Source organism: Anomaloglossus baeobatrachus, chromosome 4 (assembly GCF_048569485.1).
Source record: "Anomaloglossus baeobatrachus isolate aAnoBae1 chromosome 4, aAnoBae1.hap1, whole genome shotgun sequence".
NCBI classification, from domain to species: Eukaryota; Metazoa; Chordata; class Amphibia; order Anura; family Aromobatidae; genus Anomaloglossus; species Anomaloglossus baeobatrachus.
In genome coordinates this window covers 670471828-670495812 of record NC_134356.1, presented here as the reverse complement: position 1 = coordinate 670495812, position 23985 = coordinate 670471828, and the positions used below count along the sequence as shown (strand labels likewise).

Sequence of the window (23985 nt, the reverse complement as noted above, 5' to 3'; positions counted from 1 at the left end):
GGCTCATCACGTGACAAGTTAGAGTGGTTGGTGGCAACATATTGCTCATAATATAAAAAAAGCTTGTCAATTCTTATTTAAGATTGGTTCCTATGCTTTTGATGGGCTCTCTAAGAATTAGTCAACTTTCAACGTATTTTACCTTTCACTGTGGACAGATCAAGCTTTGAGAGGTCAGTAGCTGGCTCAAAATTAGAGCAAGTTCATTAAAAGAGAGTAGATATGGGGCAAAAGTGGCCAGTTAGCTCAATCGGTTAGAGCGTGGTGCTAATAAAGCCAAGGTTGCGGGTTCGACCCCAGTGCTGGCCATTCCTTTGGCTTCTGTTCACATCCAGTGACTTTTGGAAAAAGATCTGTAGGTTTTATCCATCCAATGTGTAAAATTAATTTACAAACTTAAAATAACTTGGTTAGAGTAAGAGAGTGGCCATGTTACATCGTCGTTAACCTTAAAGTATGACAGAGTAACGAATTGAAGCAAAATAGAAATATAATCTATTGTATGGCCAGAGCATTCAGTTTCTAAGCCTTTTTTACAAAGTTTTGGGCAACTGGAATTCGATATAACTGTAAATATTGACAGCTAAGTCTATCACTAATTGTAATGCAGGCAAAAACTAATCCAAGCAATGGCGTAATTTACTGGCTCATCACGTGACAAGTTAGTGTAATTGGTGGCAACATATTGCTCATAATATAAAAAAAGCTTGTCAATTCTCATTTAAGATTGGTTCCTATGCTTTTGATGGGCTCTCTAAGAATTAGTCAACTTTCAACGTATTTTACCTTTCACTGTGGACAGATCAAGCTTTGAGAGGTCAGTAGCTGGCTCAAAATTAGAGCAAGTTCATTAAAAGAGAGTAGATATGGGGCAAAAGTGGCCGGTTAGCTCAATCGGTTAGAGCGTGGTGCTAATAACGCCCAGGTTGCGGGTTCGACCCCTGTGCTGGCCGTTCCTTTGGCTTTCTGTTCACATCCAGTGACTTTTGGAAAAAGATCCGTAGGTTTTATCCATTCAATGTGTAAAATTAATTTACAAACTTGAAATAACTTGGTTAGAGTAAGAGAGTGGCCATGTTACATCGTCGTTAACCTTAAAGTATGACAGAGTAATGAATTGAAGCAAAATTGAAATATAATCTATTGTATGGCCAGAGATTTCAGTTCCTAAGCGTTTTTTAAGAAGTTTTGGGCAACTGGAATTCGATATAACTGTAAATATTGACAGCTAAGTCTATCACTAATTGTAATGCAGGCAAAAACTAATCCAAGTAATGGCGTCATTTACTGGCTCATCACGTGACAAGTCAGAGTGGTTGGTGGCAACATATTGCTCATAATATAAAAAAAGCTTGTCAATTCTCATTTAAGATTGGTTCCTATGCTTTTGGTGGGCTCTCTAAGAATTAGTCAACTTTCAACGTATTTTACCTTTCACTGTGGACAGATCAAGCTTTGAGAGGTCAGTAGCTGGCTCAAAATTAGAGCAAGTTCATTAAAAGAGAGTAGATATGGGGCAAACGTGACCGGTTAGCTCAATCAGTTTGAGCGTGGTGCTAATATTGCCAAGGTTGCGGGTTCGACCCCAGTGCTGGCCATTCATTTGGCTTTCTGTTCACATCCAGTGACTTTTGGAAAAAGATCCGTAGGTTTTATCCATCCAATGTGTAAAATTAATTTACAAACCTGAAATAACTTGGTTAGAGTAAGAGAGTGGCCATGTTACATCGTCGTTAACCTTAAAGTATGACAGAGTAACAAATTGAAGCAAAATAGAAATATAATCTATTGTATGGCCAGAGATTTCAGTTTCTAAGTGTTTTTTAAGAAGTTTTGGGCAACTGGAATTCGATATAACTGTAAATATTGACAGCTAAGTATATCACTAATTGTAATGCAGGCAAAACTAATCCAAGCAACTTGAAGCAAAATAGAAATATAATCTATTGTATGGCCAGAGATTTCAGTTTCTAAGCGTTTTTTAAGAAGTTTTGGGCAACTGGAATTCGATATAACTGTAAATATTGACAGCTAAGTCTATCACTAATTGTAATGCAGGCAAAAACTAATCCAAGCAATGGCGTAATTTACTGGCTCATCACGTGTCAAGTTAGAGTGGTTGGTGGCAACATATTGCTCATAATATAAAAAAAGCTTGTCTATTCTCATTTAAGATTGGTTCCTATGCTTTTGATGGGCTCTCTAAGAATTAGTCAACTTTCAACGTATTTTACCTTTCACTGTGGACAGGTCAAGCTTTGAGAGGTCAGTAGCTGGCTCAAAATTAGAGCAAGTTCATTAAAAGAGAGTAGATATAGAGCAAAAGTGGCCGGTTAGCTCAATCGGTTAGAGCGTGGTGCTAATAAAGCCAAGGTTGCGGGTTCGACCCCCGTGCTGGCCATTCCTTTGGCTTTCTGTTCACATCCAGTGACTTTTGGAAAAAGATCCGTAGGTTTTATCCATCCAATGTGTAAAATTAATTTACAAACTTGAAGTAACTTGGTTAGAGTAAGAGAGTGGCCATGTTACATCGTCGTTAACCTTAAAGTATGACAGAGTAACGAATTGAAGCAAAATAGAAATATAATCTATTGTATGGCCAGAGATTTCAGTTTCTAAGCGTTTTTTAAGAAGTTTTGGGCAACTGGAATTCGATATAACTGTAAGTATTGACAGTTAAGTCTATCACTAATTGTAATGCAGTCAAAAACTAATCCAAGCAATGGCGTAATTTACTGGCTCATCACGTGACAAGTTAGAGTGGTTGGTGGCAACATATTGCTCATAATATAAAAAAAGCTTGTCAATTCTCATTTAAGATTGGTTCCTATGCTTTTCATGGGCTCTCTAAGAATTAGTCAACTTTCAACGTATTTTACCTTTCACTGTGGACAGATCAAGCTTTGAGAGGTCAGTAGCTGGCTCAAAATTAGAGCAAGTTCATTAAAAGAGAGTAGATATGGGGCAAACGTGGCCGGTTAGCTCAATCAGTTAGAGCGTGGTGCTAATATTGCCAAGGTTGCGGGTTCGACCCCCGTGCTGGCCATTCATTTGGCTTTCTGTTCACATCCAGTGACTTTTGGAAAAAGATCCGTAGGTTTTATCCATCCAATGTGTAAAATTAATTTACAAACCTGAAATAACTTGGTTAGAGTAAGAGAGTGGCCATGTTACATCGTCGTTAACCTTAAAGTATGACAGAGTAACAAATTGAAGCAAAATAGAAATATAATCTATTGTATGGCCAGAGATTTCAGTTTCTAAGTGTTTTTTAAGAAGTTTTGGGCAACTGGAATTCGATATAACTGTAAATATTGACAGCTAAGTATATCACTAATTGTAATGCAGGCAAAACTAATCCAAGCAACTTGAAGGAAAATAGAAATATAATCTATTGTATGGCCAGAGATTTCAGTTTCTAAGCGTTTTTTAAGAAGTTTTGGGCAACTGGAATTCGATATAACTGTAAATATTGACAGCTAAGTCTATCACTAATTGTAATGCAGGCAAAAACTAATCCAAGCAATGGCGTAATTTACTGGCTCATCACGTGTCAAGTTAGAGTGGTTGATGGCAACATATTGCTCATAATATAAAAAAAGCTTGTCTATTCTCATTTAAGATTGGTTCCTATGCTTTTGATGGGCTCTCTAAGAATTAGTCAACTTTCAACGTATTTTACCTTTCACTGTGGACAGGTCAAGCTTTGAGAGGTCAGTAGCTGGCTCAAAATTAGAGCAAGTTCATTAAAAGAGAGTAGATATAGAGCAAAAGTGGCCGGTTAGCTCAATCGGTTAGAGCGTGGTGCTAATAAAGCCAAGGTTGCGGGTTCGACCCCCGTGCTGGCCATTCCTTTGGCTTTCTGTTCACATCCAGTGACTTTTGGAAAAAGATCCGTAGGTTTTAACCATCCAATGTGTAAAATTAATTTACAAACTTGAAGTAACTTGGTTAGAGTAAGAGAGTGGCCATGTTACATCGTCGTTAACCTTAAGGTATGACAGAGTAACGAATTGAAGCAAAATAGAAATATAATCTATTGTATGGCCAGAGATTTCAGTTTCTAAGCGTTTTTTAAGAAGTTTTGGGCAACTGGAATTCGATATAACTGTAAGTATTGACAGTTAAGTCTATCACTAATTGTAATGCAGTCAAAAACTAATCCAAGCAATGGCGTAATTTACTGGCTCATCACGTGACAAGTTAGAGTGGTTGGTGGCAACATATTGCTCATAATATAAAAAAAGCTTGTCAATTCTCATTTAAGATTGGTTCCTATGCTTTTCATGGGCTCTCTAAGAATTAGTCAACTTTCAACGTATTTTACCTTTCACTGTGGACAGATCAAGCTTTGAGAGGTCAGTAGCTGGCTCAAAATTAGAGCAAGTTCATTAAAAGAGAATAGATATGGGGCAAAAGTGGCCGGTTAGCTCAATCGGTTAGAGAGTGGTGCTAATAACGCCAAGGTTGCGGGTTCGACTCCCGTGCTGGCCATTCCTTTGGCTTTCTGTTCACATCCAGTGACTTTTGGAAAAAGATCCGAAGGTTTTATCCATCCAATGTGTAAAATTAATTTACAAACTTGAAATAACTTGGTTAGAGTAAGAGAGTGGCCATGTTACATCGTCGTTAACCTTAAAGTATGACAGAGTAACGAATTGAAGCAAAATTGAAATACAATCTATTGTATGGCCAGAGATTTCAGTTTCTAAGCGTTTTTTAAGAAGTTTTGGGCAACTGGAATTCGATATAACTGTAAATATTGACAGCTAAGTCTATCACTAATTGTAATGCAGGCAAAACTAATCCAAGGGACTTGAAGCAAAATAGAAATATAATCTATTTTATGGCCAGAGATTTCAGTTTCTAAGCGTTTTTTAAGAAGTTTTGGGCAACTGGAATTCGATATAATTGTAAATATTGACAGCTAAGTCTATCACTAATTGTAGTGCAGGCAAAACTAATCCAAGCAACTTGAAGCAAAATAGAAATATAATCTATTGTATGGCCAGAGATTTCAGTTTCTAAGCGTTTTTTAAGAAGTTTTGGGCAACTGGAATTCGATATAACTGTAAATATTGACAGCTAAGTCTATCACTAATTGTAATGCAGGCAAAAACTAATCCAAGCAACTTGAAGCAAAATAGAAATATAACCTATTGTATGGCCAGAGATTTCAGTTTCTAAGCGTTTTTTAAGAAGTTTTGGGCAACTGGAATTCGATATAACTGTAAATATTGACAGCTAAGTCTATCACTAATTGTAATGCAGGCAAAAACTAATCCAAGCAATGGCGTAATTTACTGGCTCATCACGTGACAAGTTAGAGTGGTTGGTGGCAACATATTGCTCATAATATAAAAAAAGCTTGTCAATTCTTATTTAAGATTGGTTCCTATGCTTTTGATGGGCTCTCTAAGAATTAGTCAACTTTCAACGTATTTTACCTTTCACTGTGGACAGATCAAGCTTTGAGAGGTCAGTAGCTGGCTCAAAATTAGAGCAAGTTCATTAAAAGAGAGTAGATATGGGGCAAACGTGGCCGGTTAGCTCAATCAGTTAGAGCGTGGTGCTAATATTGCCAAGGTTGCGGGTTCGACCCCCGTGCTGGCCATTCATTTGGCTTTCTGTTCACATCCAGTGACTTTTGGAAAAAGATCCGTAGGTTTTATCCATCCAATGTGTAAAATTAATTTACAAACCTGAAATAACTTGGTTAGAGTAAGAGAGTGGCCATGTTACATCGTCGTTAACCTTAAAGTATGACAGAGTAACAAATTGAAGCAAAATAGAAATATAATCTATTGTATGGCCAGAGATTTCAGTTTCTAAGTGTTTTTTAAGAAGTTTTGGGCAACTGGAATTCGATATAACTGTAAATATTGACAGCTAAGTATATCACTAATTGTAATGCAGGCAAAACTAATCCAAGCAACTTGAAGCAAAATAGAAATATAATATATTGTATGGCCAGAGATTTCAGTTTCTAAGCGTTTTTTAAGAAGTTTTGGGCAACTGGAATTCGATATAACTGTAAATATTGACAGCTAAGTCTATCACTAATTGTAATGCAGGCAAAAACTAATCCAAGCAATGGCGTAATTTACTGGCTCATCACGTGTCAAGTTAGAGTGGTTGTTGGCAACATATTGCTCATAATATAAAAAAAGCTTGTGTATTCTCATTTAAGATTGGTTCCTATGCTTTTGATGGGCTCTCTAAGAATTAGTCAACTTTCAACGTATTTTACCTTTCACTGTGGACAGGTCAAGCTTTGAGAGGTCAGTAGCTGGCTCAAAATTAGAGCAAGTTCATTAAAAGAGAGTAGATATGGAGCAAAAGTGGCCGGTTAGCTCAATCGGTTAGAGCGTGGTGCTAATAAAGCCAAGGTTGCGGGTTCGACCCCCGTGCTGGCCATTCCTTTGGCTTTCTGTTCACATCCAGTGACTTTTGGAAAAAGATCCGTAGGTTTTATCCATCCAATGTGTAAAATTAATTTACAAACTTGAAGTAACTTGGTTAGAGTAAGAGAGTGGCCATGTTACATCGTCGTTAACCTTAAAGTATGACAGAGTAACGAATTGAAGCAAAATAGAAATATAATCTATTGTATGGCCAGAGATTTCAGTTTCTAAGCGTTTTTTAAGAAGTTTTGGGCAACTGGAATTCGATATAACTGTAAGTATTGACAGTTAAGTCTATCACTAATTGTAATGCAGTCAAAAACTAATCCAAGCAATGGCGTAATTTACTGGCTCATCACGTTACAAGTTAGAGTGGTTGGTGGCAACATATTGCTCATAATATAAAAAAAGCTTGTCAATTCTCATTTAAGATTGGTTCCTATGCTTTTCATGGGCTCTCTAAGAATTAGTCAACTTTCAACGTATTTTACCTTTCACTGTGGACAGATCAAGCTTTGAGAGGTCAGTAGCTGGCTCAAAATTAGAGCAAGTTCATTAAAAGAGAATAGATATGGGGCAAAAGTGGCCGGTTAGCTCAATCGGTTAGAGCGTGGTGCTAATAACGCCAAGGTTGCGGGTTCGACTCCCGTGCTGGCCATTCCTTTGGCTTTCTGTTCACATCCAGTGACTTTTGGAAAAAGATCCGAAGGTTTTATCCATCCAATGTGTAAAATTAATTTACAAACTTGAAATAACTTGGTTAGAGTAAGAGAGTGGCCATGTTACATCGTCGTTAACCTTAAAGTATGACAGAGTAACGAATTGAAGCAAAATTGAAATACAATCTATTGTATGGCCAGAGATTTCAGTTTCTAAGCGTTTTTTAAGAAGTTTTGGGCAACTGGAATTCGATATAACTGTAAATATTGACAGCTAAGTCTATCACTAATTGTAATGCAGGCAAAACTAATCCAAGGGACTTGAAGCAAAATAGAAATATAATCTATTTTATGGCCAGAGATTTCAGTTTCTAAGCGTTTTTTAAGAAGTTTTGGGCAACTGGAATTCGATATAACTGTAAATATTGACAGCTAAGTCTATCACTAATTGTAGTGCAGGCAAAACTAATCCAAGCAACTTGAAGCAAAATAGAAATATAATCTATTGTATGGCCAGAGATTTCAGTTTCTAAGCGTTTTTTAAGAAGTTTTGGGCAACTGGAATTCGATATAACTGTAAATATTGACAGCTAAGTCTATCACTAATTGTAATGCAGGCAAAAACTAATCCAAGCAACTTGAAGCAAAATAGAAATATAACCTATTGTATGGCCAGAGATTTCAGTTTCTAAGCGTTTTTTAAGAAGTTTTGGGCAACTGGAATTCGATATAACTGTAAATATTGACAGCTAAGTCTATCACTAATTGTAATGCAGGCAAAACTAATCAAAGCAACTTGAAGCAAAATAGAAATATAACCTATTGTATGGCCAGAGATTTCAGTTTCTAAGCGTTTTTTGAAAAGTTTTGGGCAACTGGAATTCGATATAACTGTAAATATTGACAGCTATGTCTATCACTAATTGTAATGCAGGCAAAACTAATCCAAGCGACTTGAAGCAAAATAGAAATATAACCTATTTTATGGCCAGAGATTTCAGTTTCTAAGTGTTTTTTAAGAAGTTTTGGGCAACTGGAATTCGATATAACTGTAAATATTGACAGCTAAGTCTATCACTAAATGTAATGCAGGCAAAACTAATCCAAGCAACTTGAAGCAAAATAGAAATATAATGCATTGTATGGCCAGAGATTTCAGTTTCTAAGTGTTTTTTAAGAAGTTTTGGGCAACTGGAATTCGATATAACTGTAAATATTGACAGCTAAGTCTATCACTAATTGTAATGCAGGCAAAAACTAATCCAAGCAATGGCGTAATTTACTGGCTCATCACGTGACAAGTTAGAGTGGTTGGTGGCAACATATTGCTCATAATATAAAAAAAGCTTGTCAATTCTCATTTAAGATTGGTTCCTATGCTTTTCATGGGCTCTCTAAGAATTAGTCAACTTTCAACGTATTTTACCTTTCACTGTGGACAGATCAAGCTTTGAGAGGTCAGTAGCTGGCTCAAAATTAGAGCAAGTTCATTAAAAGAGAATAGATATGGGGCAAAAGTGGCCGGTTAGCTCAATCGGTTAGAGCGTGGTGCTAATAACGCCAAGGTTGCGGGTTCCACTCCTGTGCTGGCCATTCCTTTGGCTTTCTGTTCACATCCAGTGACTTTTGGAAAAAGATCCTAAGGTTTTATCCATCCAATGTGTAAAATTAATTTACAAACTTGAAATAACTTGGTTAGAGTAAGAGAGTGGCCATGTTACATCGTCGTTAACCTTAAAGTATGACAGAGTAACGAATTGAAGCAAAATTGAAATACAATCTATTGTATGGCCAGAGATTTCAGTTTCTAAGCGTTTTTTAAGAAGTTTTGGGCAACTGGAATTCGATATAACTGTAAATATTGACAGCTAAGTCTATCACTAATTGTAATGCACTCAAAACTAATCCAAGGGACTTGAAGCAAAATAGAAATATAATCTATTTTATGGCCAGAGATTTCAGTTTCTAAGCGTTTTTTAAGAAGTATTGGGCAACTGGAATTCGATATAACTGTAAATATTGACAGCTAAGTCTATCACTAATTGTAATGCAGGCAAAACTAATCCAAGCGACTTGAAGCAAAATAGAAATATAACCTATTTTATGGCCAGAGATTTTAGTTTTTAAGTGTTTTTTAAGAAGTTTTGGGCAACTGGAATTCGATATAACTGTAAATATTGACAGCTAAGTCTATCACTAATTGTAATGCAGGCAAAACTAATCCAAGCAACTTGAAGCAAAATAGAAATATAATGCATTGTATGGCCAGAGATTTCAGTTTCTAAGTGTTTTTTAAGAAGTTTTGGGCAACTGGAATTCGATATAACTGTAAATATTGACAGCTAAGTCTATCACTAATTGTAATGCAGGCAAAAACTAATCCAAGCAATGGCGTAATTTACTGGCTCATCACGTGACAAGTTAGAGTGGTTGGTGGCAACATATTAGTCATAATATAAAAAAAGCTTGTCAATTCTCATTTAAATTTGGTTCCTATGCTTTTGATGGGCTCTCTAAGAATTAGTCAACTTTCAACGTATTTTACCTTTCACTGTGGACAGATCAAGCTTTGAGAGGTCAGTAGCTGGCTCAAAATTAGAGCAAGATCATTAAAAGAGAGTAGATATGGGGCAAAAGTGGCCAGTTAGCTCTATCAGTTAGAGCGTGGTGCTAATAACGCCAAGGTTGCGGGTTCAACCCCCGTGCTGGCAATTCCTTTGGCTTTCTGTTCACATCCAGTGACTTTTGGAAAATGATCCGTAGGTTTTATCCATTAAATGTGTAAAATTAATTTACAAACTTGAAATAACTTGGTTAGAGTAAGAGAGTGGCCATGTTACATCGTCGTTAACCTTAAAGTATGACAGAGTAACGAATTGAAGCAAAATAGAAATATAATCTATTGTATTGCCAGAGATTTCAGTTTCTAAGCGTTTTTTGAAAAGTTTTGGGCAACTGGAATTCGATATAACTGCAAATATTGACAGCTAAGTCTATCACTAATTGTAATGCAGGCAAAAACTAATCCAAGCAATGGCGTCATTTACTGGCTCATCACGTGACAAGTCAGAGTGGTTGGTGGCAACATATTGCTCATAATATAAAAAAAGCTTGTCAATTCTCATTTAAGATTGGTTCCTATGCTTTTGATGGGCTCTCTAAGAATTAGTCAACTTTCAACGTATTTTACCTTTCACTGTTGACAGATCAAGCTTTGAGAGGTCAGTAGCTGGCTCAAAATTAGAGCAAGTTCATTAAAAAAGAGTAGATGTGGGGTAAAAGTGGCCGGTTAGCTCAATCGGTTAGAGCGTGGTGCTAATAACGCCAAGGTTGTGGGTTCGACCCCCGTGCTGGCCATTCCTTTGCTTTCTGTTCACATCCAGTGACTTTTGGAAAAAGATCCGTAGGTTTTATCCATCCAATGTGTAAAATTAATTTACAAACTTGAAATAACTTGGTTAGAGTAAGAGAGTGGCCATGTTGCATCGTCGTTAACCTTAAAGTATGACAGAGTAACGAATTGAAGCAAAATAGAAATATAATCTATTGTATGGCCAGAGATTTCAGTTTCTAAGCGTTTTTTAAGAAGTTTTGGGCAAATGGAATTCGATATAACTGTAAATATTGACAGCTAAGTCTATCACTAATTGTAATGCAGGCAAAACTAATCCAAGTGACTTGAAGCAAAATAGAAATATAATCTATTTTATGGCCTGAGATTTCAGTTTCTAAGCGTTTTTTAAGAAGTTTTGGGCAACTGGAATTCGATATAACTGTAAATATTGACAGCTAAGTCTATCACTATTTGTAATGCAGGCAAAACTAATCCAAGCAACTTGAAGCAAAATAGAAATATAATCTATTGTATGGCCAGAGATTTCAGTTTCTAAGCGTTTTTTAAGAAGTTTTGGGCAACTGGAATTCGATATAACTGTAAATATTGACAGCTAAGTCTATCACTAATTGTAATGCAGGCAAAAACTAATCCAAGCAATGGCATAATTTACTGGCTCATCACGTGACAAGTTAGAGTGGTTGTTGGCAACATATTGCTCATAATATAAAAAAAGCTGGTCAATTCTCATTTAAGATTGGTTCCTATGCTTTTGATGGGCTCTCTAAGAATTAGTCAACTTTCAACGTATTTTACCTTTCACTGTGGACAGATCAAGCTTTGAGAGGTCAGTAGCTGGCTCAAAATTAGAGCAAGTTCATTAAAAGAGAGTAGATATAGGGCAAAAGTGGCCGGTTAGCTCAATCGGTTAGAGCGTGGTGCTAATAACGCCAAGGTTGCGGGTTTGACCCCCGTGCTGGCCATTCTTTTGGCTTTCTGTTAACATCCAGTGACTTTTGGAAAAAGATCCGTAGGTTTTATGCATCCAATGTGTAAAATTAATTTACAAACTTGAAATAACTTGGTTAGAGTAAGAGAGTGGCCATGTTACATCGTCGTTAACCTTAAAGTATGACAAGGTAACGAATTGAAGCAAAATAGAAATATAATCTATTGTATGGCCAGAGATTTCAGTTTCTAAGCGTTTTTTAAGAAGTTTTGGGCAACTGGAATTCGATATAACTGTAAATATTGACAGCTAAGTCTATCACTAATCGTAATGCAGGCAAAACTAATCCAAGCGACTTGAAGCAAAATAGAAAAATAATCTATTTTATGGCCAGAGATTTCAGTTTCTAAGTGTTTTTTAAGAAGTTTTGGGCAACTGGAATTCGATATAACTGTAAATATTGACAGCCAAGTCTATCACTAATTGTAATGCAGGCAAAACTAATCCAAGCAACTTGAAGCAAAATAGAAATATAATCTATTGTATGGCCAAAGATTTCAGTTTCTAAGCATTTTTTAAGAAGTTTTGGGCAACTGGAATTCGATATAACTGTAAATATTGACAGCTAAGTCTATCACTAATTGTAATGCAGGCAAAAACTAATCCAAGCAATGGCGTAATTTACTGGCTCATCACGTGACAAGTTATAGTTTTTTGGTTGGCAACATATTGCTCATAATATAAAAAAAGCTTGTCAATTCTCATTTAAGATTGGTTCCTATGCTTTTGATGGGCTCTCTAAGAATTAGTCAACTTTCAACGTATTTTACCTTTCACTGTGGACAGATCAAGCTTTGAGAGGTCAGTAGCTGGCTCAAAATTAGAGCAAGTTCATTAAAAGAGAGTAGATATGGGGCAAAAGTGGCCGGTTAGCTCAATCAGTTAGAGCGTGGTGCTAATAACGCCAAGGTTGCGGGTTCGACCCCAGTGCTGGCCATTCCTTTGGCTTTCTGTTCACATCCAGTGACTTTTGGAAAAAGATCCGTAGGTTTTATCCATCCAATGTGTAAAATTAATTTACAAACTTGAAGTAACTTGGTTAGAGTAAGAGAGTGGCCATGTTACATCGTCGTTAACCTTAAAGTATGACAGAGTAACGAATTGAAGCAAAATTGAAATATAATCTATTGTATGGCCAGAGATTTCAGTTTCTAAGCGTTTTTTAAGAAGTTTTGGGCAAATGGAATTCGATATAACTGTAAATATTGACAGCTAAGTCTATCACTAATTGTAATGCCGGCAAAACTAATCCAAGCGACTTGAAGCAAAATAGAAATATTATCTATTTTATGGCCACAGATTTCAGTTTCTAAGCGTTTTTTAAGAAGTTTTGGGCAACTGGAATTCGATATAGGGCAATAGTGGCCAGTTAGCTCAATCGGTTAGAGCGTGGTGCTAATAACGCCAAGGTTGCGGGTTCGACCCCCGTGCTGGCCATTCCTTTGCTTTCTGTTCACATCCAGTGACTTTTGGAAAAAGATCCGTAGGTTTTATCCATTAAATGTGTAAAATTAATTTACAAACTTGAAATAACTTGGTTAGAGTAAGAGAGTGGCCATGTTACATCGTCGTTAACCTTAAAGTATGACAGAGTAACGAATTGAAGCAAAATAGAAATATAATCTATTGCATGGCCAGAGATTTCAGTTTCTAAGCGTTTTTTGAAAAGTTTTGGGCAACTGGAATTCGATATAACTGTAAATATTGACAGCTATGTCTATCACTAATTGTAATGCAGGCAAAACTAATCCAAGCGACTTGAAGCAAAATAGAAATATAACCTATTTTATGGCCAGAGATTTCAGTTTCTAAGTGTTTTTTAAGAAGTTTTGGGCAACTGGAATTCGATATAACTGTAAATATTGACAGCTAAGTCTATCACTAAATGTAATGCAGGCAAAACTAATCCAAGCAACTTGAAGCAAAATAGAAATATAATGCATTGTATGGCCAGAGATTTCAGTTTCTAAGTGTTTTTTAAGAAGTTTTGGGCAACTGGAATTCGATATAACTGTAAATATTGACAGCTAAGTCTATCACTAATTGTAATGCAGGCAAAAACTAATCCAAGCAATGGCGTAATTTACTGGCTCATCACGTGACAAGTTAGAGTGGTTGGTGGCAACATATTGCTCATAATATAAAAAAAGCTTGTCAATTCTCATTTAAGATTGGTTCCTATGCTTTTCATGGGCTCTCTAAGAATTAGTCAACTTTCAACGTATTTTACCTTTCACTGTGGACAGATCAAGCTTTGAGAGGTCAGTAGCTGGCTCAAAATTAGAGCAAGTTCATTAAAAGAGAATAGATATGGGGCAAAAGTGGCCGGTTAGCTCAATCGGTTAGAGCGTGGTGCTAATAACGCCAAGGTTGCGGGTTCCACTCCTGTGCTGGCCATTCCTTTGGCTTTCTGTTCACATCCAGTGACTTTTGGAAAAAGATCCTAAGGTTTTATCCATCCAATGTGTAAAATTAATTTACAAACTTGAAATAACTTGGTTAGAGTAAGAGAGTGGCCATGTTACATCGTCGTTAACCTTAAAGTATGACAGAGTAACGAATTGAAGCAAAATTGAAATACAATCTATTGTATGGCCAGAGATTTCAGTTTCTAAGCGTTTTTTAAGAAGTTTTGGGCAACTGGAATTCGATATAACTGTAAATATTGACAGCTAAGTCTATCACTAATTGTAATGCACTCAAAACTAATCCAAGGGACTTGAAGCAAAATAGAAATATAATCTATTTTATGGCCAGAGATTTCAGTTTCTAAGCGTTTTTTAAGAAGTATTGGGCAACTGGAATTCGATATAACTGTAAATATTGACAGCTAAGTCTATCACTAATTGTAATGCAGGCAAAACTAATCCAAGCGACTTGAAGCAAAATAGAAATATAACCTATTTTATGGCCAGAGATTTTAGTTTTTAAGTGTTTTTTAAGAAGTTTTGGGCAACTGGAATTCGATATAACTGTAAATATTGACAGCTAAGTCTATCACTAATTGTAATGCAGGCAAAACTAATCCAAGCAACTTGAAGCAAAATAGAAATATAATGCATTGTATGGCCAGAGATTTCAGTTTCTAAGTGTTTTTTAAGAAGTTTTGGGCAACTGGAATTCGATATAACTGTAAATATTGACAGCTAAGTCTATCACTAATTGTAATGCAGGCAAAAACTAATCCAAGCAATGGCGTAATTTACTGGCTCATCACGTGACAAGTTAGAGTGGTTGGTGGCAACATATTAGTCATAATATAAAAAAAGCTTGTCAATTCTCATTTAAATTTGGTTCCTATGCTTTTGATGGGCTCTCTAAGAATTAGTCAACTTTCAACGTATTTTACCTTTCACTGTGGACAGATCAAGCTTTGAGAGGTCAGTAGCTGGCTCAAAATTAGAGCAAGATCATTAAAAGAGAGTAGATATGGGGCAAAAGTGGCCAGTTAGCTCTATCAGTTAGAGCGTGGTGCTAATAACGCCAAGGTTGCGGGTTCAACCCCCGTGCTGGCAATTCCTTTGGCTTTCTGTTCACATCCAGTGACTTTTGGAAAATGATCCGTAGGTTTTATCCATTAAATGTGTAAAATTAATTTACAAACTTGAAATAACTTGGTTAGAGTAAGAGAGTGGCCATGTTACATCGTCGTTAACCTTAAAGTATGACAGAGTAACGAATTGAAGCAAAATAGAAATATAATCTATTGTATTGCCAGAGATTTCAGTTTCTAAGCGTTTTTTGAAAAGTTTTGGGCAACTGGAATTCGATATAACTGCAAATATTGACAGCTAAGTCTATCACTAATTGTAATGCAGGCAAAAACTAATCCAAGCAATGGCGTCATTTACTGGCTCATCACGTGACAAGTCAGAGTGGTTGGTGGCAACATATTGCTCATAATATAAAAAAAGCTTGTCAATTCTCATTTAAGATTGGTTCCTATGCTTTTGATGGGCTCTCTAAGAATTAGTCAACTTTCAACGTATTTTACCTTTCACTGTTGACAGATCAAGCTTTGAGAGGTCAGTAGCTGGCTCAAAATTAGAGCAAGTTCATTAAAAAAGAGTAGATGTGGGGTAAAAGTGGCCGGTTAGCTCAATCGGTTAGAGCGTGGTGCTAATAACGCCAAGGTTGTGGGTTCGACCCCCGTGCTGGCCATTCCTTTGCTTTCTGTTCACATCCAGTGACTTTTGGAAAAAGATCCGTAGGTTTTATCCATCCAATGTGTAAAATTAATTTACAAACTTGAAATAACTTGGTTAGAGTAAGAGAGTGGCCATGTTGCATCGTCGTTAACCTTAAAGTATGACAGAGTAACGAATTGAAGCAAAATAGAAATATAATCTATTGTATGGCCAGAGATTTCAGTTTCTAAGCGTTTTTTAAGAAGTTTTGGGCAAATGGAATTCGATATAACTGTAAATATTGACAGCTAAGTCTATCACTAATTGTAATGCAGGCAAAACTAATCCAAGTGACTTGAAGCAAAATAGAAATATAATCTATTTTATGGCCTGAGATTTCAGTTTCTAAGCGTTTTTTAAGAAGTTTTGGGCAACTGGAATTCGATATAACTGTAAATATTGACAGCTAAGTCTATCACTATTTGTAATGCAGGCAAAACTAATCCAAGCAACTTGAAGCAAAATAGAAATATAATCTATTGTATGGCCAGAGATTTCAGTTTCTAAGCGTTTTTTAAGAAGTTTTGGGCAACTGGAATTCGATATAACTGTAAATATTGACAGCTAAGTCTATCACTAATTGTAATGCAGGCAAAAACTAATCCAAGCAATGGCATAATTTACTGGCTCATCACGTGACAAGTTAGAGTGGTTGTTGGCAACATATTGCTCATAATATAAAAAAAGCTGGTCAATTCTCATTTAAGATTGGTTCCTATGCTTTTGATGGGCTCTCTAAGAATTAGTCAACTTTCAACGTATTTTACCTTTCACTGTGGACAGATCAAGCTTTGAGAGGTCAGTAGCTGGCTCAAAATTAGAGCAAGTTCATTAAAAGAGAGTAGATATAGGGCAAAAGTGGCCGGTTAGCTCAATCGGTTAGAGCGTGGTGCTAATAACGCCAAGGTTGCGGGTTTGACCCCCGTGCTGGCCATTCTTTTGGCTTTCTGTTAACATCCAGTGACTTTTGGAAAAAGATCCGTAGGTTTTATGCATCCAATGTGTAAAATTAATTTACAAACTTGAAATAACTTGGTTAGAGTAAGAGAGTGGCCATGTTACATCGTCGTTAACCTTAAAGTATGACAAGGTAACGAATTGAAGCAAAATAGAAATATAATCTATTGTATGGCCAGAGATTTCAGTTTCTAAGCGTTTTTTAAGAAGTTTTGGGCAACTGGAATTCGATATAACTGTAAATATTGACAGCTAAGTCTATCACTAATCGTAATGCAGGCAAAACTAATCCAAGCGACTTGAAGCAAAATAGAAAAATAATCTATTTTATGGCCAGAGATTTCAGTTTCTAAGTGTTTTTTAAGAAGTTTTGGGCAACTGGAATTCGATATAACTGTAAATATTGACAGCCAAGTCTATCACTAATTGTAATGCAGGCAAAACTAATCCAAGCAACTTGAAGCAAAATAGAAATATAATCTATTGTATGGCCAAAGATTTCAGTTTCTAAGCATTTTTTAAGAAGTTTTGGGCAACTGGAATTCGATATAACTGTAAATATTGACAGCTAAGTCTATCACTAATTGTAATGCAGGCAAAAACTAATCCAAGCAATGGCGTAATTTACTGGCTCATCACGTGACAAGTTATAGTTTTTTGGTTGGCAACATATTGCTCATAATATAAAAAAAGCTTGTCAATTCTCATTTAAGATTGGTTCCTATGCTTTTGATGGGCTCTCTAAGAATTAGTCAACTTTCAACGTATTTTACCTTTCACTGTGGACAGATCAAGCTTTGAGAGGTCAGTAGCTGGCTCAAAATTAGAGCAAGTTCATTAAAAGAGAGTAGATATGGGGCAAAAGTGGCCGGTTAGCTCAATCAGTTAGAGCGTGGTGCTAATAACGCCAAGGTTGCGGGTTCGACCCCAGTGCTGGCCATTCCTTTGGCTTTCTGTTCACATCCAGTGACTTTTGGAAAAAGATCCGTAGGTTTTATCCATCCAATGTGTAAAATTAATTTACAAACTTGAAGTAACTTGGTTAGAGTAAGAGAGTGGCCATGTTACATCGTCGTTAACCTTAAAGTATGACAGAGTAACGAATTGAAGCAAAATTGAAATATAATCTATTGTATGGCCAGAGATTTCAGTTTCTAAGCGTTTTTTAAGAAGTTTTGGGCAAATGGAATTCGATATAACTGTAAATATTGACAGCTAAGTCTATCACTAATTGTAATGCCGGCAAAACTAATCCAAGCGACTTGAAGCAAAATAGAAATATTATCTATTTTATGGCCACAGATTTCAGTTTCTAAGCGTTTTTTAAGAAGTTTTGGGCAACTGGAATTCGATATAACTGTAAATATTGACAGCTAAGTCTATCACTAATTGTAATGCAGGCAAAACTAATCCAAGCAACTTGAAGTAAAATAGAAATATAATCTATTGTATGGCCAGAGATTTCAGTTTCTAAGCGTTTTTTAAGAAGTTTTGGGCAACTGAAATTCGATATAACTGTAAATATTGACAGCTAAGTCTATCACTAATTGTAATGCAGGCAAAAACTAATCCAAGCAATGGTGTAATTTACTGGCTCATCACGTGACAAGTTAGAGTGGTTGGTGGCAACATATTACGCATAATATAAAAAAAGCTTGTCAATTCTCATTTAAGATTGGTTTCTATGCTTTTGATGGGCTCTCTAAGAATTAGTCAACTTTCAACGTATTTTACCTTTCACTGTGGACAGATCAAGCTTTGAGAGGTCAGTAGCTGGCTCAAAATTAGAGCAAGTTCATTAAAAGAGAGTAGATATGAGACAAAAGTGGCCGGTTAGCTCAATCGGTTAGAGTGTGGTGCTAATAACGCCAAGGTTGCGGGTTCGAACCCCGTGCTGGCCATTCGCTTTCTGTTCACATCCAGTGACTTTTGGAAAAAGATCCGTAGGTTTTATCCATCCAATGTGTAAAATTAATTTACAAACTTGAAATAACTTGGTTAGAGTAAGAGAGTGGCCATGTTACATCGTTGTTAACCTTAAAGTATTACAGAGTAACGAATTAAAGCAAAATAGAAATATAATCTATTGTATGGCCAGAGATTTCAGTTTCTAAGCGTTTTTTAAGAAGTTTTGGGCAACTGGAATTCGATATAACTGTAAATATTGACAGCTAAGTCTATCACTAATTGTAATGCAGGCAAAACTAATCCAAGCGACTTGAACGAAAATAAAAAAATAATCTATTTTATGGCCAGAGATTTCAGTTTCTAAGCGTTTTTTAAGAAGTTTTGGGCAACTGAAATTCGATATAACTGTAAATATTGACAGCTAAGTCTATCACTAATTGTAATGCAGGCAAAAACTAATCCAAGCAATGTCGTAATTTACTGGCTCATCACGTGACAAGTTAGAGTGGTTGGTTGCAACATATTGCTCGTAATATAAAAAAAACTTGTCAATTCTCATTTAAGATTGGTTCCTATGCTTTTGATGGGCTCTCTAAGAATTAGTCAACTTTCAACGTATTTTACCTTTCACTGTGGACAGATCAAGCTTTGAGCTTTGAGTAGCTGGCTCAAAATTAGAGCAAGTTCATTAAAAGAGAGTAGATATGGGGCAAAAGTGGCCGGTTAGCTCAATCGGGTAGACAGTGGTGCTAATAACGCCAAGGTTGCGGGTTCGACCCCCGTGCTGGCCATTCCTTTGGCTTTCTGTTCACATCCAGTGACTTTTGGAAAAAGATCCGTAGGTTTTAACCATCCAATGTGTAAAATTAATTTACAAACTTGAAATAACTTGGTTAGAGTAAGAGAGTGGCCATGTTACATCGTCGTTAACCTTAAAGTATGACAGAGTAACGAATTGAAGCAAAATAGAAATATAATCTATTGTATGGCCAGAGATTTCAGTTTCTAAGCGTTTTTTAAGAAGTTTTGGGCAACTGAAATTCGATATAACTGTAATTATTGACAGCTAAGTCTATCACTAATTGTAATGCAGGCAAAAACTAATCCAAGCAATGGCGTAATTTACTGGCTCATCACGTGACAAGTTAGAGTGGTTGGTGGCAACATATTGCTCATAATATAAAAAAAGCTTGTCAATTCTCATTTAAGATTGGTTCCTATGCTTTTGATGGGCTCTCTAAGAATTAGTCAACTTTCAACGTATTTTACCTTTCACTGTGGACAGATCAAGCTTTGAGAGGTCAGTAGCTGGCTCAAAATTAGAGCAAGTTCATTAAAAGAGAGTAGATATGGGGCAAAAGTGGCTGGTTAGCTCAATCGGTTAGAGCGTGGTGCTAATAACGCCAAGGTTGCGGGTTCGACCCCCGTGCTGGCCAATCTTTTGGCTTTCTGTTCACATCCAGTGATTTTTGGAAAAAGATCCGTAGGTTTTATCCATCCAATGTGTAAAATTAATTTGCAAACTTGAAATAACTTGGTTAGAGTAAGAGAGTGGCCATGTTACATCGTCGTTAACCTTAAAGTATGACAGAGTAACGAATTGAAGCAAAATAGAAATATAATCTATTGTATGGCCAGAGATTTCAGTTTCTAAGCGTTTTTTAAGAAGTTTTGGGCAACTGAAATTCGATATAACTGTAATTATTGACAGCTAAGTCTATCACTAATTGTAATGCAGGCAAAAACTAATCCAAGCAATGGCGTAATTTACTGGCTCATCACGTGACAAGTTAGAGTGGTTGGTGGCAACATATTGCTCATAATATAAAAAAAGCTTGTCAATTCTCATTTAAGATTGGTTCCTATGCTTTTGATGGGCTCTCTAAGAATTAGTCAACTTTCAACGTATTTTACCTTTCACTGTGGACAGATCAAGCTTTGAGAGGTCAGTAGCTGGCTCAAAATTAGAGCAAGTTCATTAAAAGAGAGTAGATATGGGGCTAAAGAGGCCGGTTAGCTCAATCGGTTAGAGCGTGGTGCTAATAACGCCAAGGTTGCGGGTTCGACCCCCGTGCTGGCCATTCTTTTGGCTTTCTGTTCACATCCAGTGACTTTTGGAAAAAGATCCGTAAGTTTTATCCATCCAATGTGTAAAATTAATTTGCAAACTTGAAATACCTTGGTTAGAGTAAGAGAGTGGCCATGTTACATCGTCGTTAACCTTAAAGTATGACAGAGTAACAAATTGAAGCAAAATAGAAATATAATCTATTGTATGGCCAGAGATTTCAGTTTCTAAGCGTTTTTTAAGAAGTTTTGGGCAACTGGAATTCGATATAACTGTAAATATTTACAGCTAAGTCTGTCACTAATTGTAATGCAGGCAAAAACTAATCCAAGCAATGGCGTAATTTACTGGCTCATCACGTGACAAGTTAGAGTGGTTGGTGGCAACATATTGCTCATAATATAAAAAAAGCTTGTCAATTCTCATTTAAGATTGGTTCCTATGCTTTTGATGGGCTCTCTAAGAATTAGTCAACTTTCAACGTATTTTACCTTTCACTGTGGACAGATCAAGCTTTGAGAGTTCAGTAGCTGGCTCAAAATTAAAGCAAGTTCATTAAAAGAGAGTAGATATGGGGCAAAAGTGGGCGGTTAGCCTAATCGGTTAGAGCATGGTGCTAATAACGCCAAGGTTGCGGGTTCGACCCCCGTGCTGGCCTTTCCTTTGGCTTTCTGTTCACATCCAGTGACTTTTGGAAAAAGATCCGTAGGTTTTATCCATCCGATGTGTAAAATTAATTTACAAACTTGAAATAACTTGGTTAGAGTAAGAGAGTGGCCATGTTACATCGTCGTTAACCTTAAAGTATGACAGAGTAACGAATTGAAGCAAAATAGAAATATAATCTATTGTATGGCCAGAGATTTCAGTTTCTAAGCGTTTTTTAAGAAGTTTTGGGCAACTGGAATTCGATATAACTGTAAATATTGACAGCTAAGTCTATCACTAATTGTAATGCAGGCAAAAACTAATCCAAGCAATGGCGTAATTTACTGGCTCATCACGTGACAAGTTAGAGTGGTTGGTGGCAACATATTGCTCATAATATAAAAAAAGCTTGTCAATTCTCATTTAAGATTGGTTCCTATGCTTTTGATGGGCTCTCTAAGAATTAGTCAACTTTCAACGTAATTTACCTTTCACTGTGGACAGATCAAGCTTTGAGAGGTCAGTAGCTGGCTCAAAATTAGAGCAAGATCATTAAAAGAGAGTAGATATGGGGCAAAAGTGGCCGGTTAGCTCAATCGGTTAGAGCGTGGTGCTAATAACTAGAGTTGAGCGCGGTTCGTGGTTCGTGGTTCTCCAGTTCGCGGCTCGAGTGATTTTTGGGCTGTTCGAGATCGAACTAGAACTCGAGCTTTTTGCTAAAAGCTCGATAGTTCTAGATACGTTCGAGAACGGTTCTAGCTGCAAAAAGCAGGGCTTTTTACAGCTACAGTGAGCAGGAGCCATCGCTGGCAGCCTGCCACAAGCTGGTAACCAAGATAAACATCGGGTATCCAAGCAAAGCGCTTTGGTTAGTAACCCGATGTTTATCTTAGTTACGTGCAGGAAGCCCACACTTTCCCGCTCAGCTCACTCCACCCCCTCCTGCCCGCGGCATGTACACATACATACATACATACACATCCACCCCCCCCCCCGCCCGCCCGCCCGCCCGCTCGCTCGCTCGCTCGGCTTACCTGCGGTGATGAAGTCCCGCCATCCCGACCTCAGCGCTGTCACTGTCCTCCATGGCCGTCGCTTGTCACATCACCTATCGCTTCCGACCCGAGACTGACACTGGCGGTGACGTCACGGACCTCTCGCGATACTTGATGTGAAGGCGCCGGTCATTGACCTTAGTGACAGGGGCTGTCAGTGTGCTGGAGATCAGCGCAGGTAATGTACCTCGCTGACAGCAGCACTTGTCACCCCCCTGCAGTGACCTGGGCTGACCCATTGATGTTAGCTCAGGTCACTGCACTGCTCTCCCAGCCAATGGGGAACATCCTGCTCTTCATTGACTGGGACAGTGTGCATCGTCATGGCAACCCCTTGGATTACACCAGACCTGGATTTGTTTTTCAATCTAATAAATTGGTTAAAGAGGGAATGTTTTGGGGAGTGTTTTTTCAAATAAAAATGTGTTTGTCGTGTATTTTTTTTTATTACTGACTGGGTTGGTGATGTCGGGTATCTGATAGACGCCTGACCTCACCAACCCCAGGGCTTGATGCCAGGTGACATTACACATCTGGTATTAACCCCAAATATTACCCCGTTTGCCACCGCACCAGGGCGCGGGATGAGCTGGGGCGAAGCACCAGGATTGGCGCATCTAATGGATGCGCCACTTCTGGGGCGGCTGCGGCCTGCTATTTTTAGGCTGGGGAGATTCCAATAACCATGGACCTCCCTAGTCTGAGAATATCAGGCCCCAGCTGTCTGCTTTACCTTGGCTGGTGATCCAATTTTGGGGGACCCCTACGTGTTTTTTTTTTTAATTATTTATTTAATTTAAAATAACAGCGTGGGGTGCCCTCAGTTTTGGATTACCAGCCAAGGTGAGGTTGCCAGCTGTGGTCTGCAGGCTGCAGCCGTCTGCTTTACCCTAGCTGGCTACAAAACTAGGGGGAACCCTATGTCATTTTTTTTTCATTTTTTTGGCTAAATACAAAGCTAAGCACCCCTTAGTGCCACATGAAAGGCACCAAAGGGTGTTCCACTTTTTCTCCATTTTTTTCTCCACTTTCTCTCCACTTTTTCTCCACTTTTTCTCCATTTTTTTCTCCACTTATTCTCCACTTTTTCTCCTCTTATTCTCCACTTTTTCTCCACTTTTTCTCCACTTTTTCTCCTCTTATTCTCCACTTTTTCTCCACTTTTTCTCCACTTTTTCTCCATTTTTTTCTCCACTTTCTCCACTTTTTCTCCACTTTTTTCTCCACTTTTTCTCCTCTTATGCTCCACTTTTTCTCCTCTTAATCTCCACTTTTTCTCCACTTTTTCTCCACTTTTTCTCCACTTTTTTCTCCACTTTTTCTCCTCTTATGCTCCACTTTTTCTCCACTTTTTCTCCACTTTTTCTCCACTTTTTCTCCACTTTTTCTCCACTTTTTCTCCTCTTAATCTCCACTTTTTCTCCTCTTATGCTCCACTTTTTCTCCACTTTTTCTCCACTTTTTCTCCACGTTTTCTCCACTTTTTTCTCCACTTTTTCTCCTCTTATGCTCCACTTTTTCTCCACTTTTTCTCCACTTTTTCTCCTCTTAATCTCCACTTTTTCTCCACTTTTTCTCCACTTTTTCTCCACTTTTTCTCCTCTTATGCTCCACTTTTTCTCCACTTTTTCTCCACTTTTTCTCCACTTTTTCTCCTCTTATGCTCCACTTTTTCTCCACTTTTTCTCCACTTTTTCTCCTCTTATGCTCCACTTTTTCTCCACTTTTTCTCCACTTTTTTCTCCACTTTTTCTCC

At 37.4% G+C, this 23985-nt stretch overlaps 9 non-coding genes across 9 annotated transcripts; all 9 read left to right on the top strand.

The window, feature by feature from the left end:
* Positions 1–6988: 6988 nt before the first annotated feature.
* TRNAI-AAU (transfer RNA isoleucine (anticodon AAU)) lies at positions 6989–7062 on the top strand. Its single transcript has one exon. It is a non-coding gene; the product is annotated as a tRNA-Ile (tRNA).
* A 3284-nt stretch (positions 7063–10346) lies between these two features.
* Positions 10347–10420, top strand: TRNAI-AAU (transfer RNA isoleucine (anticodon AAU)). The gene has a single exon. It is a non-coding gene; the product is annotated as a tRNA-Ile (tRNA).
* Positions 10421–11306: 886 nt separating this feature from the next.
* TRNAI-AAU (transfer RNA isoleucine (anticodon AAU)) lies at positions 11307–11380 on the top strand. Its single transcript has one exon. It is a non-coding gene; the product is annotated as a tRNA-Ile (tRNA).
* Positions 11381–12769: 1389 nt separating this feature from the next.
* On the top strand, positions 12770–12843 carry TRNAI-AAU (transfer RNA isoleucine (anticodon AAU)). The gene has a single exon. It is a non-coding gene; the product is annotated as a tRNA-Ile (tRNA).
* A 2650-nt stretch (positions 12844–15493) lies between these two features.
* Positions 15494–15567, top strand: TRNAI-AAU (transfer RNA isoleucine (anticodon AAU)). The gene has a single exon. It is a non-coding gene; the product is annotated as a tRNA-Ile (tRNA).
* An 886-nt stretch (positions 15568–16453) lies between these two features.
* On the top strand, positions 16454–16527 carry TRNAI-AAU (transfer RNA isoleucine (anticodon AAU)). Its single transcript has one exon. It is a non-coding gene; the product is annotated as a tRNA-Ile (tRNA).
* Positions 16528–18377: 1850 nt separating this feature from the next.
* On the top strand, positions 18378–18451 carry TRNAI-AAU (transfer RNA isoleucine (anticodon AAU)). Its single transcript has one exon. It is a non-coding gene; the product is annotated as a tRNA-Ile (tRNA).
* Positions 18452–19820: 1369 nt separating this feature from the next.
* TRNAI-AAU (transfer RNA isoleucine (anticodon AAU)) lies at positions 19821–19894 on the top strand. The gene has a single exon. It is a non-coding gene; the product is annotated as a tRNA-Ile (tRNA).
* A 571-nt stretch (positions 19895–20465) lies between these two features.
* TRNAI-AAU (transfer RNA isoleucine (anticodon AAU)) lies at positions 20466–20539 on the top strand. The gene has a single exon. It is a non-coding gene; the product is annotated as a tRNA-Ile (tRNA).
* The last annotated feature ends 3446 nt before the right edge of the window (positions 20540–23985 follow it).